Raw genomic sequence first — 16271 nt, forward strand, 5'->3', positions numbered from 1 at the left:
CTTTTTGCTCTCTTTGATGGATCTCAGTTATACATTAACCTGCAAGAAAAGCAGCATTGTGGAAAGTTCTGTTCCTGTGCTGTATTCCTGACTCCCCATTTCCCTCTCTTTTTTCTCATCTCAGGCTTGCCTCCCTTCGTTGTTGGCTCAAGAACTCCAGTGTGAATTTCTCAGAGCCTCCACATACTGTGATTTACAGTGGGATTTTTATTCTCGTTCATCTCCTTTTACTCTAAGCCAAAGTATATGGATTTAGAGATGCAATAAAGTTTAACAGTCAAGTGGCAGCTGAAACGCGGGTCTCTGGCAGACAGTTTGCTGCATCTTTAAGAAGTTTGTCTCCCGGGTTCAATGCAGCTGTTGATGGGAAGAGAGTTTAGGCATAATATCAGCAGTTCATCAGACGCTCTATAACTAAATTCTCTGTGTGATGACGACTGGGAGTGCCTGCACATATATAGCTGTCTCTGTACAATACATCTTCGGACCAGATGGTGCATCCAACATGTTAGAGATTATGGCTTTGTTTTCTTCTTAAAGAAGCAAAATTCCAAGGGCCATCCATATTCAGGCTCAGGACCTATTTCCTTCAAGGAGACATGCTGGAAAAGCGGTATTCATGGGTGTCTGAATCCAGACTGTGCATGGTCCTATACACACTCCTTCTCATGGACCATTCCTCCCAGAACAGAGTCCCTTCTCGTTCAGGAAGCTGACAATCCCCTGCTACAGCAGAGTCCTCTGCAAATGAATTCCGTAAATTCTGCGAAATAGGAACACAGGTCCCTTTGCTCCTGTAAGCCTAAACCTAGTGTTTTTTCAGTGCGCTAGCAGGACATTATAGGGACGAGGTCCATAAGGCTCCAAAGAAGCAATAACTATTTAATTTATTTGTATAAAACCCAGAGCCAGTAGCCTACCTGTAATGTTATTTGCCATGTACTCGTAACAGAGCAATGCTGATTTTATATCCTGGGCGTGCACTAAATGTCAAATATTTAATGGAAAAAAAGAAAAATAAAAACCGGCTGATCCAAGAACTGGTGGCTCTATATTTGGGATTCAATAACTTTCTCACCCCTTCTTCCCCCCTCCCCTCTGCATCCTTCTCCTCTACCTCTGTCCTGTCTTTCACTTACTTGGAAGATGTTATTGTTTAATGTGGCACATTCCCAAGCTGCTAGACTAGGACAGTAAAATTATTCACTGACTTTACTGTACTCTTCTACCAGTCAGTCTTTATTTAAGCTTTCAGCCCTCCTTCCATCCACCCCCACCTCCAGTCCCCAATTAAATTCTCTCTGGAGTTTCTTACCCCTTCCCTTGTTCCTTCTTTGCTAGGCAGGATCTGGAAAAAAGAAATCAAGGCCAAGCTCAACAAAACTACTGCTGCGTAATAGCAGTCCTTTTTCACACACAGATGGTCAACCAGAAGAATGAGAGCTTTATAAGACAGACATCATGCTGGCCCTAGGAATCCTGTTCTCCTGGACCTCAGCAGGAGTTTTTCATCACCAAAGTGGATAATAAGTCTGTCAGGCACCTCATACACATCAAACAGGTATTAATAAAAATATAAAAGGAAAGTACTGTAGGGAATGCATTCACAAGAAAGTGAGAATCTTAATGTGATAGTTAAAATTCGTATTACAGTTATGCATGACCAATAGCTGTGTCAACAGTAGCTTATAGTAAGTTGCTTATAAGCAGGGATTATGCTTGTTTGTATGCACAGAGCTTGCACTTTAACAGTAATATTTTCAGTGGCCAAAATCCATTTGTGTATTTTCATGCGTGCACAAGTAGCGTATTTGTACATGGTTGTGACAAGTTTGGGTCCGAGGAGTGGCTGTGACACCCCCGTGGCCACGCAATTCCGGCTCCAACTCTAGGGCTCTCACCTCCGTTACTCACCCACCACACCTTTGATGCTATTATTTTAGTAGGATGGAGACTACCTGAAGGTCTTAGAGTGAGTCTGCCATTGTTCCTGTGTTGAAACTTGGCCTTCTCAGCCTTCACCCTTTTTCTCTAGCTGAGCCTTCTAGCTCCAGTTCACTCACCAAACTGAGCTTTGAGGTTCCCAGCTTCTTGTCCGGCCGTCCAGGGCCTTTATCTCTGCCCTTTTCAGGCTGCTGAGCCTCCGTGGGCTCCTTGTCTCTCTCTTGCTCTCTCTGTCTGGGCCCCAGACCCCATCTCCGCCCTTCTCGGGCCCCAGTCTGTGCCCCTCGGGCACTAATGTAATTGCCCTTCATGGGCTCTATAGGATCACCCTGCTGGGCATGTTCGGTGCACCTTCTACAGACACTATGGGATCACCTCATGTACGCATCCAAGCCACCCCTCATAGTCCTCCCAAACCACTGGGTCTTCCATTCATTATGTAGTCCTCCCTGGGCACCAGACCCTCCTGGTCCCCACCACCAGGCACCAGACCAAACTGCAGGTATCTATTCCCTTCTGGGCACCAGACCCTCCTAGTCCCCTCCAGGCACTGGACCTAGGTGAAATCAAAACACAAGCCCTTCTGGCTATAACTAAACTCCTACCCCAATCCTGGATCTATAAATGTGGCCTGAATCAGGGACAGTGATTCAATCTATTGATTGTCCCCGATTCTATTCGGCCAAATCCGAACCTGAAGATTCAATGCTGATTCGGCAAATCAGCGATTCAGACACAGGCACAGCACAGCTTTAAAAACAATTTCTACATTCCTTGAGGTAGCAGTATGGCTCATGATCGCTGCAGTGCTGGGGCAGATGGAGCATCCCACAGCAGTGCAGGGGGCTCTCCAGCGCGCTCAGTAGCAAACCTGGCAGTGGACCAGAAGCACTTCCGGGTCCACCAGGGAGTGTGCTGGGGGCCCCCCCATTCCCCGCATCCCCCCCCAGCTCAGTGATCAGCTGCAGGGGGACCCTGGGTGCCTCCCCTGGGCCCAGGAAGCACCCGTCATTGAGCCAGGGGGGCACAGGGTGTGGGGGCGCACGTGATCCCCAGCGGACCTGGAACTCCTTCTGGTCCACTTCTAGGTCTGCTGCCAAGCACGCTGGGGAGCACCCCATGCTTCTGTGGGATGCTGCATCTGTCCCAGTACTGCAGTGTTCAGAGGCCCTGCTACCTAGAGGTATGTAGAAAAAACATTTAAAGCTGTATCTGCATCTGAATCACTGAATCTGTCCATATCTCTCTGAATCAATTTGGAGAGATTAAAGTTTCCTCTGATTTGAGTCAGATTCAGAGATTTGGCCACTGAATCAGGCCGAATCTCTGCCGAATCGAATCGGGGACCGAAGCTTCACACAACCCTACTGCATGGAAGTGTCATATTTACTCAAATATAAGACAGCCCTAAATATAAAATAAATTCCCAGTAATTAAATTCTATATATAGAAAATGTATAAATTTGTTATAGACTTCTAGGTATAGAATCTAATTATTGGAGGTTTGCCTTGAATTCATTTGCCTCCTGCTGCTACAGAAGGGAAAATAAATCCATGGGGGTCAGGTGGTCCCCTTGCCCTCTGCTCCCCACCAACTGCTTCCCCCTGCAGCCATTTCACCTCTCCCCATTACTGACAAATCTGCTCTCCCTGAGCACATAGAAATGAAGAACAAAGTTGAAAACACTGACTTTGAAAGAAGTACTTTGCGCATAAGCAAGTTACTATGGGTACACCTAGATTTAGTTTATCCAGAATTGATGTATTTTACCTTTTTTGAAACTACTATAAATTTTACAGGTATTTCTTAAGCACACTTTCAGGCTGAAAAGCTTGGGGTAAAGGATACTTGCCAGTTGTAGCATTACATATGGTATTTGAATGATTGAGTGTTGCTCAGTCGAGAGGATTCAGAACTGATTTGGCTAATTTGACCTGGAATACAAAAATATTTCCAAAAAAAAAAAAAAGGTTCCCATCAGCACCTCAGCCTTTTTTGGCTAAGATCACATGAAGCATTTTTTGGCACCAAGGGCAAGATGTCAGGGCTGGGTCTGGCCCTCCTGATGCTGGTCTGGTATTGCAGTACCTTCAGGCCCAATGCCAGTTCTCCGCAGAGGGTATACCCGCTCATTTTAAGGGCCTCACACAAAAAAGGGTTCCCATCAGTATATTTTCTCAGCATGGGCCATGTGTTTTATAGTCATGTTCAGTGTTGGCTGCATTTACATTAACTCCATAGTTGGTTTCCATGACTGAGCACACACTGCTTTTGGCAACAGTTTAATGATAGACAATGTATTTAAAGAGGTTTCCTTGTACGTGAGTGCAAGATGAGGGGCTTTTTCTGCCATGCTAATTAGGAGGGAAAAACCTTGTCTTATATTTGAGTAAATACTGAATATAATTTACACTTTGGATATCCAATGAGTATATTCACATTTGCAAGCATACAATATCCATTCAATTGCTCACATAAATTTGCATGCTGCTTTAAGGCCACTATTTTTTAAATCTGTCCTTGTGTTTAATAAATACATACGCATGACTCTCTGTCTCTGAGTGTATGTGTTTACACACGTACTTAAACAGACAGAAAGCTGCAAATTTTTGTCTTAAAAATAAAATCTCTTCTTACCTAAACAGACTTTTGATGACAGATTTTTCACAAAGCTGGCAAAGCTTTTCATTTCCAGAAAATCAAAAGCTGAACCTCAGCCTCCTGTGTGGTAGCTACAAAGCAGTGTCTGGATGCATCAGTTAAGCATATGTGAAGATCATCTATGCAGACACCTTTAACAGCAGTCTTTGCCAACCCAAGAACACCCGCATGGAGAGCATGGAAAAATAATTGAGGAACTGATGATTTGTCTAAAGCCCTGACAACAGTAGTAATGCAAAAGAGAACTGCCACATTTAGCCTGAACTAGCCATCTTCCTTGGCACATTCTTTTCCCTGCTTCTGTTACAAAAAAAACCTGAGTACTTTTGTGAGCTAATGATTTTAACATTTAAATATAAAGAAGTATTGTGCACATTTATACTGCCCCACAGACACACACATATTAGGAAAAGTTTGAGGGGCAGCATTTTCTGTGTTGCTAATGCTGCCACTCATTAGAATGTATTTTGGTAGAATATCAATGAGGGCTTTTGAGGTTAAGTTAAAGAACGTTAAAGAATTAATCAGGACAGATACAAGATTAAGCAATGGCTTCAAATACAAATACGAATTTATCTCAGAAGAACTGATTTTAAATGTGATTCAGATCACAAAAGGAATTTAGGCTGCTGGCATCCTCTTTGTAGCTAGTTGATGTCTAGGAAAACACTGACCTCACCCTGTATTAAGGACATCTGCCAATTGTCAAGTAGTGCACAGGCCTGGAGTCCTATTAGTTTCTTCAATGTTCCAAGACACAAAGCCAGCAACTGTGGCAAGAATTATACTTTTCCCCTCTGGCTAGCCAGACTGTCAAATGAAGACAAAACAACAGATATACCCTATGGATGCTTCCATTTTATGCTGCTGAAAACACTAACAGGTTGTCATACTGAAGCTATATTCCCCTGGCTCTCACATCAAATCTGTGTATAATTTTGAGTCTCTTTTCAGAAGCTGCCAGTGAGCAACTCTTTGCAGGATATGAAGAGGACACACTGGCAGAGCTGTTTCACTGAACGTTACAGACAACTTGGCTCCCATGTTCCTAGCTCAGTCTGGTGCTGTCAAGCCCTCCAGTGCATTCTCCAAGGGTTACAAAAAACAATTAAGTTGGTCTTTTTGGCATGAGTCTCACTCATAATAAATTAATTTTAGGGGCATTTTCTCATTAATTCAATCATATTGACTTTGATTTTCTATGCTTCTCCCTTGGCCCAGTCCATGCCATAAAATTAACAACGAATGCACAAAGGGAGAGGAACCAAAAGGCAGAGAACAGAGACACATGTTCAGAGTTTGGAAAGAAAGAAAATTAAGCTACTGGAAAAAAGACTTCTTTGTCCCTGGACTTTGCCATTTAAACTGAGGAACAGAAGTAGTAGTTACCTTAAAAGAAAAAAAATCTTCAAATAGACTATATCAGAGGTACTCCAATCTCCACAGTGACATTCAAATCTTCCCATACCAAGATCTTGTATATACAGCCTTTAAGCAGTTATTATGACTGCTAATAACAAGCCTTCAGGCTTCAGGGTATAAACCAGACTCTAACTAAAGAGGGTCAAGAAGAAATTGCCCTACAGGCAAGTTATCCCACAACTGTTTACTGCATAGATTCTTGAATCTTCCTCTAAAGCATTTTGGTTTTTAACTACTGTTGGAGATGGGATACTGAACAAGATGCGGCTCTAGCAGATCCAGTTTGGCAATCCCTATGTTATGCAGCTGTAACTATTTATCATATAGTCAAACTATTTAAACAGGCATAATTAATGTTAGGGGAGAATGAAAAAGTGTGGACTAGAACAAGATCCTATAAAAATGCACCACGGGTAGGTTTCAATGTATATCTACCCACTCAAGTTCTCAAAAGTGACTCGAATATCTAAGATGGGAAAACAGCATGCTGCCATTCATAGACATGCCAATTGTAACTTACCACAGCAGCAGCCAATTGATATTTCCTGTGCAGCCACGTCAGTCCAGGAAACATCACCCTCTTTCCTATAGGAACCAGAACAAATCAATTAATTGATATGTCAACCAGCCATACAAGAATATTGTGAGCCTGTCCACAGTCCTATCAAGGCAGTAAAACCCAGCAGGTCTCTGCCTGTGTCCAAGCCTCATACTTCTTCCTGCCTAAGGACAGGCACACGTTTCCAAATGTGTCATGTTTGGATTTCACCATAAAAAGTGGTGATGGTTACTTTTCTGCAGCAAATGAATCACTGCTGCACATAATGCAGAGGTTAAATGTGACTTCTGTGGTCCTATTCAGAGTTTAAATTCTGCCCCACAAGGTTTGAATGATTTTGTATCTTAATGTGAAGCTCAGGGGATGTAAAGCAAATGCTAGATTTCAGTAGGGACTAGATGAGAGGCAGAAGTGGATGTACAAACAAGCACAGACCTGGCTCGGGGTGAAATCATAGCCCCATTAAAGTCAGTCAGAACTCGCTAACTTCAGCAGGGACAGTAACTCACCTTTGAAGTCTAACATTCATAAGGTAACAATCTCAGTGTCAAGACTGCTTTGACAACACATGAGCACTCACTACATTTCAACAGGATTTTTTAATTCAAACAAACTCCCCCAATCATAACAACTCCACCATCTTTTCCTTCTCCTCTCTCCTTGATTAGTTCCCTCTTGTATTCCTGCAGATTCCTGTCAATTGCATTTACTCACACTCTGTCTAGGCCTCACTCATGTAAATTGTGCCAAGTGGCAGGATCCCTGAGCCCTTGTGAAGCCCTACTTAAATTAATGAGGCCTGACACAGAATTCCTCTTGCTCAGAGCAATTGGCAGGAGCAGGACCTGAGACACTGCACTGACTTGCCCCTCTACTGGCAGATTTTTTTCCAGGTTCAACTTCCTACATGAGCCAAGAATATTTGCTGCTTTGTGCCTAGTTTGGCAGGTATTAGTACAATTGTATGTACATACCACCTGATTGTGCTATGCAAGTTAGAAAGAGAAGTGGGAGTAATGATAACACTTTAAGTGGCTGTAAATTTTTATTGTGTCAAACAATTCCCCATATCCCTACAGGGTCTTTACGAACACAAAAACCATGCCCATTTGGCAAGAACTACAGACAAGGATTTTTTTTTTTACCTTCCTCCTCTGCACTGGGGATAAAAATATGTGATGGAAGATTTTTAGGCCAAAGGCCTTTTTTTTCCTGCTGCAGTTAGAGGCACTCTCACGATTTTAACAGAATTCTCTAATGACTTGTGTTCTTTTCTTATTGCTCTATGTTTTAGAGTAGCAAATGGTAAGGGACAATATTGCAGCTCTGCCTTTTCTATCACCAATGATAGACAAGCTTGTAATCAGTTCTTGAGATTATTTTCATACTAATCCTAGTGTCCAATACCTTCCTAATTATTCAAAACACAAGATGGAAATTACCATTGAGCTAAAATCTCTTCAAATTTGTCTCACATATGAGGAATCATTAACATTTTGTCTGTTTTGTGTTTAATTTGCATGACTAGAACAGCTGGGGTTGTTTTTTCCTTTCAGTTCTGGAAAATAATCCTAACTTACTGTTAGCCTACCGATTTTAAGATCCCACCCCGGTGATTGACCTCAAAGCAATGCATGAGAATCACTGTACTGGCCACCACGGGACACTTCGGGATCTCAAGCACCCAGAGGTAGACTGGCAGTTATGAACAGCTTGGCCTCATCTACATGTGCAGTTAACTGTGACTAAAGCATCACCATCTACACGTGTGATGCTATTATACCACAGTAAACTAATTAATGTCATCTTAAAATAGTACCGTCAAGGACAGTACTATCTTACAGCAGGGTAATTAACTGTGATTAAATGCATGTGTAGAAGCTGACCACTGATGTGAATTGCACCTGGTAAGCCCAGCCAGCAGGGAGCCAGACTCTTGCACAACACCTAGCCACATGGCTCCACACTTTCAACACTCTCTCGTGCCTCCCGCCATCCCCTTCACTACCTGACGCCAGCACCCAGAGCCCAGGGCTAACTCCCCTCTCTCTTGTCCCTGGCATAAACTACTCTGCCCCAGCTCAAATTGCTGCTGTTGTGGGTGCACATATAGACACTGTGCCCAAGAACAGCTTACTCCAGCTCAAACTGCTCTGCAGTTTATTACTTCAAATTAATTGCACATGTAGATGCACCCCTTGAGATTATCCTCCTCCAAGTAGACTTTCATTGTCATAACCCTTCAATGTAAGATACAATGAGCCAACCCTTTAGCATGAATGTTTGTAGAAGAGCAGGGGTAGAGCAAATATCCATCCAAAATTTTTGGAATGAAATCCAATTCCACTGAAGTCAAAGGGTGTTTTACCAGTGGCTTGAATGGGATCAGGATTTCACCCGTATTTTATACCCACATAGCTAGACCTATTAGTTCAATCTCTTCTATATACTCAGCAGGGAGCTCATCAACTTTACAATATTATATCAAACCACAGTATCTAAATGGATCGTGACTGTATGTACATACCTAATAAAATCAAAACCAAATATGTTTTCTCTTGAAGTTCAGACCTTGCTCCAGTTGTGTTTGTTATACTAGAATGCGTTATGTGACATGGTTCTGTGTTATGCAGTACTCTACCAGACATGTAAAAAATGCACATTGAAGAAAAAAGTCATTTCATATCCAAAACAAATATACACCCTTGGTAAATACCAAGGCAGGTATTCAATGCAAAAGGCAGGTATTTTGAATTAGGAGATCTGCAGGGAATTGGTTCCTGACAAAGCTCCAATTAGCTTTCAAATTATCTCCCATGCAATATGTACAAATATTCCTAACCAGACTTCACTGGAAAATGGATTCTCAATGCTTCTATTTACCTAATAGTTAACACAAGGATAACAACACACATACAAATTTAAAATAAATACATATGTGGGACTTTTTTTTCCAAACAAGAATTTAAAACAGATGTGCTCTTTTAACTATATTTCTTCACCCAATGATTTTTCTCTTAACTAGCTATAATTTTAATGCATTTTTACTACAAGTCCAGAAAGTTGCTATCCTAATAAATTATTCATCTTTTTCTCTCAATAATGTGGTTTTAAAAGCACATATTCCACCCTTATTTCTTGCTCAGAAACCCCATTCAAATCCATGAGTTTTGCCCAAACAGAATAGATTGCCCAAATATAAACATAGATTATTTTCATAAGGTGTATCTAAAGACCAATATAATAAGATATATATTTTTCCTATTACCCAAATAAGTAAGCATTGAAGTATACCCCAATCTTCTGGCCAACAGTGTACTTGCCTGTCTAATGGGTCCCTAACACACTAAAAGCTTCTCCGTTCCTCAACTCCTCAGTTCCTGTCTCTGATTAGTCATCAGTGGAGTAACCTTTGACAAAAGATTTGACTTCACCCTGCCTCAATGTCCTGACCTGTCAGATAACAATGCTTTCCCATAGATCATTTGCAGAGCTAGGTCAGAAAGAATTAGCACAACAAAATTCATTAAACAAACTGAACAGAGACACTAACAAAATAAGACCAATTTAACCTAATTCAAATAAAATCAGAAAGATTCAGTTTCAACAAATAATAGAATGCCTATGCCAATCAACACTAGACTTAGTAGAAGGAATCAGTACTGCATATTTATGGGCATTCCAAAAGGTATTTATACCGAGAATGGTTCAAGTAAGGAAATAGTAACATGAATCCTAACATGAACTGTATTATAATATAATACGGTCTTCAGATTTATAGAAAAACAAATCATTCGGACTCATCCGTGGTTTCCTGTCTTGGTACGACACTGCAAAGTTACACCATACAAAAACACCTTGAGAGACAGTATAATCCAATGGTGCTCAACCTTTTGGTCCTGCAGGCTGGAACAGTGGCATGAGGCCAGTCCATGGACCAGAGCGGGCTTCATACCACACTGCCAGATTGGTCCCCGCAGCACTTCAGCGCAGCCCTGAGCTGCCAGATAGGGGTCGGTGTTGCCTCAACCCGGCCCCATGCCACTAAATCAGACCCCATACCACTTTGTCCCAGCCCCACACCAGCAGATCAGGCCTCATGTGCCCAATCTAGCGTATAGAGCCACACTATCTAGCCCACGGGGTTCTCCACAGATCCACAAATTTGGCAGCAGGGGAGAAGCAATTCAGGCTGCCCTACTCCCTTACTGCCAAATCTTCAGAACTTTGGGGAGCCCTACGGGCCAGACGACGTGGCTCCGTGGGCTGGGCTGGGCTGGCCTGCAGGCCAGGAGTTGAGAACCCCTTGCATAATCCATTTGACTATAAAAATTCTCTGAAACACTATTGATTCTCTTTAATTACAACCCTCCCTCCCCCCACCAAAAAAAACCAAAACACATGAGAAGAATGCTATTAAGTTTATGAAGTCAAGGACTCAGAAATCAGGCAATGTCAAAATAAGGTGCAATCTTAACTCAGCCACGTTGCATAGTTACATGCTTCTATTTCCCCACAGGCTCCCTGGCCTCATTCAGTGCATGGAATAGACGATGATCACTCAGAGAGCAACTATTCAACACTCTTCAGGTCCTGCTTGGAAGACAGACTTAACTTCCTCATAGGCCATTTCTATGGCATGCACCAGTAGAAAGTGAGAACTTTACAAACAGCAGTTCATTTATTTGCACAATGCCCTGGTAACATGAGAACATGTTGTTGTAAGAGCTGCTCAAAAATACAGAATTTAGGACTCACAACAAGCACTACTGTTCCAAAATCTTCTTCCCGTTCCCACTAATCATGACTCCTTCAAACCTGTCTCTAATACAACCCCATCTCTTCCCAAGCATTGTCTCTGTGTATCAGTCCCATTCTTCTCCAATCCTCTGGCTTCTCCTCCCAGTCTCTGCCCCCTTGCAGTTATAGTTTCTCCACTCAAGGCTGGGAGTCACGGGAAACTCTCCTTCTCATTTTAGTGCCAGGTCATATTGACCACCCATGGTCCTAAAACCAGTCTTTTCCCTAGGCTCCTCATCTATTCTTGCTCTTCCAAGTGCCCCCCTTCCCTCCCCCACAGATCTTTGTCCCTGTCTCTTTCCCCAACAAGACTGAAAAGTTCTTCATCAGATATTTCTCTTCCCCTTGTCCCTTGTGTTTTCCCTTCATTGCACTCATTCTCAGTCCTAATCTTTCCCAATCAGCCCCATTCTTTGCCCTACCAACTCATTGCTAGTCCTCTCCTTCTTCCTCTTGTTCCTCTGCTCCCATCTAAGTCATCTTCCCCATTGCATCAGTTTTCCCTTCATAATTTCTAGTTCTTTCCCAAACATTTCCACCAGTACCACAACCACATTCAGGTCCAGCTACCCGACTTATCTTTAGTCCAACATCCCCAGGCTCCTTGTGACACTCTACTCCCACATTCTCCTCCTCTCCCTTACCTAGGCCATGACCCCTCTACATTTGAATCAGGAAGCTTCCTCCTCTTAGAAACAGCTGGGTAGCACTGAGGCCACTAGCGAGGGGGGAAAAAAACCCCGTTTTCATTTTCTGATACTAGACATCAAGCCAGGATGGCACACAGTGGCTCAGAGTTGCAATTTCAGATAAAATCTTACTCAGGCCGGAACCTGGAGCTTGAGCAAGATGAACAGAATCTTTAAGAAATCCATGTATTAAGAGCCAAGATGTCTCCACTAAGCATATATATTAACTGCAGCTTTTCAGAGAGTTATAACTTGGTCAGATGTGGGAGGATTTTCAGGGAGTGTATAAAGGCATTCAAGCAACTTTCAAGTCTCTCCCTCAAAGAATGTGGGCATTAGAGCTTCATAAGGAAAAAGTCAACCTAACTTTTTGACATGGACAGAAACAATGTATTTTTCCATAGCTTTATTCCTGGAAATGGCTAGAGAATTTTCACGCTGAGTTTTCCATTCCAGGCAGAGAAGAAAACTGGCCTGAGGCAGACACCTGACAGAGAAAATTTCAGCCCAAATGATTAGTTTGGCAAGTTATAAACAACTGAAAGCAGGGTCTTCTAATGTGTCAGGCAACCTTAATAATAGGTGGTGCTACCAGCCTGCCTATAATTTAGGGAAAGAAAAGTTAATCAAAACATTTCAATAGCTTTGGCATCCTGAAGGAAGTGTGGTTTCAGACCAGCCACACAGGGAGAGGAAGAAAATGGGCACATCTTTCCAGTGTGGGCACACTTTTCTGATTAATCACATTAAAAAGCAAAGCAGTGTGGAGCTATCGTTCCCTTGCATGGCAGGGAAAAATGTGAAGAACCGATCAGCAGGAAAGAGGTGAAAAAATTAATCAGATACTCAATGGAGCAAACTGTATGTTGGCATTTGAACAGCAAATCAAAATAAGCAGCAGAGAGATCCAAGAGGTAACTGAACATTGACCCCTGGAAAATAACTGGTTGGCAGCTGCAGTGCACTGAGATTTTTCATTCTGTATTCAAACCAAAGTCAAGTCAAAGCTAGTAAAGCTGAGCTCAGGCTAACAAGCCAAATTAAACATGTATGTGTGGATGTATTGAACAACCCAAAACTTAGAAATTCCCTGCTGTGGAGAAGGGTTTACACTCAGTTAACACCAACCCTATCTTAATACTAAGGAAAAGAAATCAGAGAAAAAACAGATGAAAGTTTATTTTCCTTTTGATAAAGCAAAGTAAATTGAGTTTTGGCAGTGGGCCAGACACCAATTTGACCCTCCCTCAGTACTGTAAATTAATCTTACACTGGATGGGGGGGGAAATCTGAAAAACTTCCAGAATTCAAGTCCTTTGGCTGAACTTCTCAAAGGTGAATCCCGTAGCGACGTTCCCTGATCTGGACTCTCTCTGTAGGGCCTCTTCCCTATATCACAGGCTTTGGCCTTTGATTCCAGCACATTTTTCTCTTAACCTGGCGATTGAACCTTGCTGCTTCCCTCACTTAAGCACTGCCACCAATGCCTCTAACACCCACACCTTTGAACCAAATGGAGAAGTCCCAGATCTTCACTATGATAACTGAAGAGTAGAATTCAGCCCATACATGCGTTTTTTCCCCAGTAGAGCAAGAAAAAAAAACCTAGTAGCTATGATAGAAAAAAGAACTGTTGATGATTTTGGCTTTGTTCTCAATTTAAGAAAGAACTCTCCCTGTCTTGCTAGTAAGCAAGCAATGCTCAGTAAATAACAGCAATATAAACCTTCAGCTACCTCAGATGTGCCCATATCTTCAAATTGTCCTTTGCTAGATTTTCACGCAAATACTGTATTGGCATTTCCACTTGCTGTAAAACACAAGCCTCCACAGTCCCCCCTCAGCGTTTTCCCCTCCAGGTCTGATCCTATCATGATATCAGATAATGCTAAATCTCAGATTTGAGGGATATTGCCATGAAATCAAACTACAGCATCTGAAATCCCATGTATCAACATCCTGGTGTACCCTTCCAGAATTGCAACATGACATGAGCAGATTCCCAACCCTTCTGCAGGGAGGAAAGCACATATGTGGCGAAGCAGCAGGTTGCACAGCAGAGGGAAGCACTGCAGAGGGGATGGTGGGTGGCACAGTGCAACACCATGCCACTGTTCCCCTGTGCACTCAGACATCCTCACAGCCAGATCAGCCTGCAGGCGCCAGGCTGTCCAGCTCTGTCCTAGAATTGTGTTTCTATGCATGCCCAGAAAAAGTGTCACTCGTGAAAGATGCCTAGTTCAAGGCACCTAGCTCAAGGGGCAGAAAGAGAGAATAAGAAGGAGCTTTGACTCCCACAAAAGCATTCCAAGCAGGGGGATCCCAAAGGGGTTGAGACCCCTAAGACTCAAAGGGGGCAGGATTTCAGTCACAGCCCTCTCTTTGGCGTTTTCTTTTAGACTGATCTAAGCTGCTCTCCATTCAGCCTACTGGCTCCTTTGGATCCCATTCTGAAGCATTGAAGTTTCCCCATACACTGTACAGGGAGCCAAGGTACCTCAACACTGAAGTTCTGAATTCCAGCCCAGGGACCAAGCATCTATATGAGTCATTGTGGCACCTAAGTTTTGAGCACCTACATCCTTTGTTGGATCTAGTTCTAGGAGTTTAAGTGTCCACAGCCTTGAAAGCCAACAAAAGATTTTTCAAGCCTGACTGGTTCTGGGGAGGGTGTTCAGGCTTTCTAATAAATCTGAATTGTGTAAAACAAAAAGCTATTTCATACAATGATGCAACAACAAATATTTATGTTGGCTGCAATGTTACAGCTACAGGTCTCAGTTTCTGTAAGAGGGAGGAAATACATAGAATCTAATCAAGAGATAGTCAAAAAAGTTTGTTAAATGTTATGAAAACAAAAAGATTCAGCCCAAGAAATGAGCTTTGCCTTCTTGCAACTGTCTGCCATTCTGCAGCCCAGGACCAGCTAAATCTTAAGTTATCACTTTAACTTCCAAGGAAAGGGTGGTTTAATAAAAGTTAAGGGTAAATTTAAAAGGGCCTAAGTCACTTGAGAAACCGGGAACTTGCCTCCTTAACTAACGCAGCAGAGCCTTCTAGTACCAGCACATGTACACAAAAAGAAGTAGTATTTCTGCCACCAATTGCACTTACTCCACAAATAAGAGAAGCTTTGCTGGCAGAGGAGTAGGAAGGTCCACACCAGGCATTTTGCCAATATCAATACATGGAATATGATCATTCCACACCCCAAACCAATATATCTATTCCAGTGGATTTCATAGATTTCATAGGGCTGAAAGGGACCTTGTGAGATCATTGGGTCCAGCCCCTGACCAAAGGGCAGAAAAGTCAGCTGTGGTCAGATGACCCCAGCAAAGTAACCATCCAGGCATTTCTTGAATGTATCCAGAATAGGCGCTTGCACCAGTTCTAGAGGCGAGTCTATTCCAAACTCTGGAGACTCAGACGGTAAAGAAGTTTTTCCTTATATCCAGTCTAAAATGGTCTTCCAGCAGTTTATGACTGTTAGACCTTGTCTTCCCTTGGGGTGCCCTGGTGACCAGATGTTCTTCCAGTTCCTGATGCACACCCCTTACATACTTATAGGCTGCCATCAAGTCACCCCTGAGCCTTCTATTCTCTAGGCTAAAGTGTCCTATTCCTCTCAGCCTCTCCCCATAAGGCCTGCTCTCTTGACCTCTAATCATGTGTGTGGCTTTCCTCTGGATTTTCTCAAGCTTCTCCACATCCTTTCTAACATGTGGAGCCCAGAATTGGACGCAGTACTCCAGCTGCGGCCTCACCAAGGCCAAGTAAAGTGGGAGGATGACTTCTTCGATCTTGCTTGAGATGCATCGGTAGATGCAAGCCAGAGTTTTATTTGCTTTGTGGGCTGCAGCATCACATTGGTGGCTCATGTTCAGCCTGTGATCAGTCATGACCCCCAAGTCTCTAGTCATGGTGCTAGTGACCCCCAAGTCTCTAGTCATGGTGCTAGTGAGTGTAGCACTGCCGAGCCTATAAGTATAATGTGGGTTCTTTCTCCCGCCGTGGAGAACCTTGCATTTCTCTGTGTTGAATGTCATCAGGTTTTGATCCACCCACCTTGAGATCCTATCCAGGTCAACCTGAATCACCAACCTATCTTCAAGTGTGGACACTCTTCCCCAAAGCTTGGTGTCATCAGTGAACTTGGCCAGTCCGCTTCTGACACCACAGTCCAGATCATTTA

At 42.9% G+C, this 16271-nt stretch overlaps 2 long non-coding RNA genes across 2 annotated transcripts; one reads left to right on the forward strand and one right to left on the reverse strand.

Moving 5' to 3' along the window:
• Positions 1 to 288: 288 nt before the first annotated feature.
• Positions 289 to 11168, reverse strand: LOC109319677. Its single transcript, XR_002103586.1, has 3 exons — positions 11087 to 11168; positions 6464 to 6613; positions 289 to 357 (listed from the first exon to the last, which is right to left on the reverse strand). It is a non-coding gene; the product is annotated as an uncharacterized LOC109319677 (long non-coding RNA).
• On the forward strand, positions 344 to 12113 carry LOC109319676. Its single transcript, XR_002103585.1, has 3 exons — positions 344 to 1561; positions 5561 to 5700; positions 11107 to 12113. It is a non-coding gene; the product is annotated as an uncharacterized LOC109319676 (long non-coding RNA).
• Positions 12114 to 16271: the final 4158 nt, after the last annotated feature.

Source organism: Crocodylus porosus, unplaced genomic scaffold, assembly GCF_001723895.1.
Source record: "Crocodylus porosus isolate Cpor-Errol unplaced genomic scaffold, CroPor_comp1, whole genome shotgun sequence".
Taxonomy (NCBI): Eukaryota; Metazoa; Chordata; order Crocodylia; family Crocodylidae; genus Crocodylus; species Crocodylus porosus.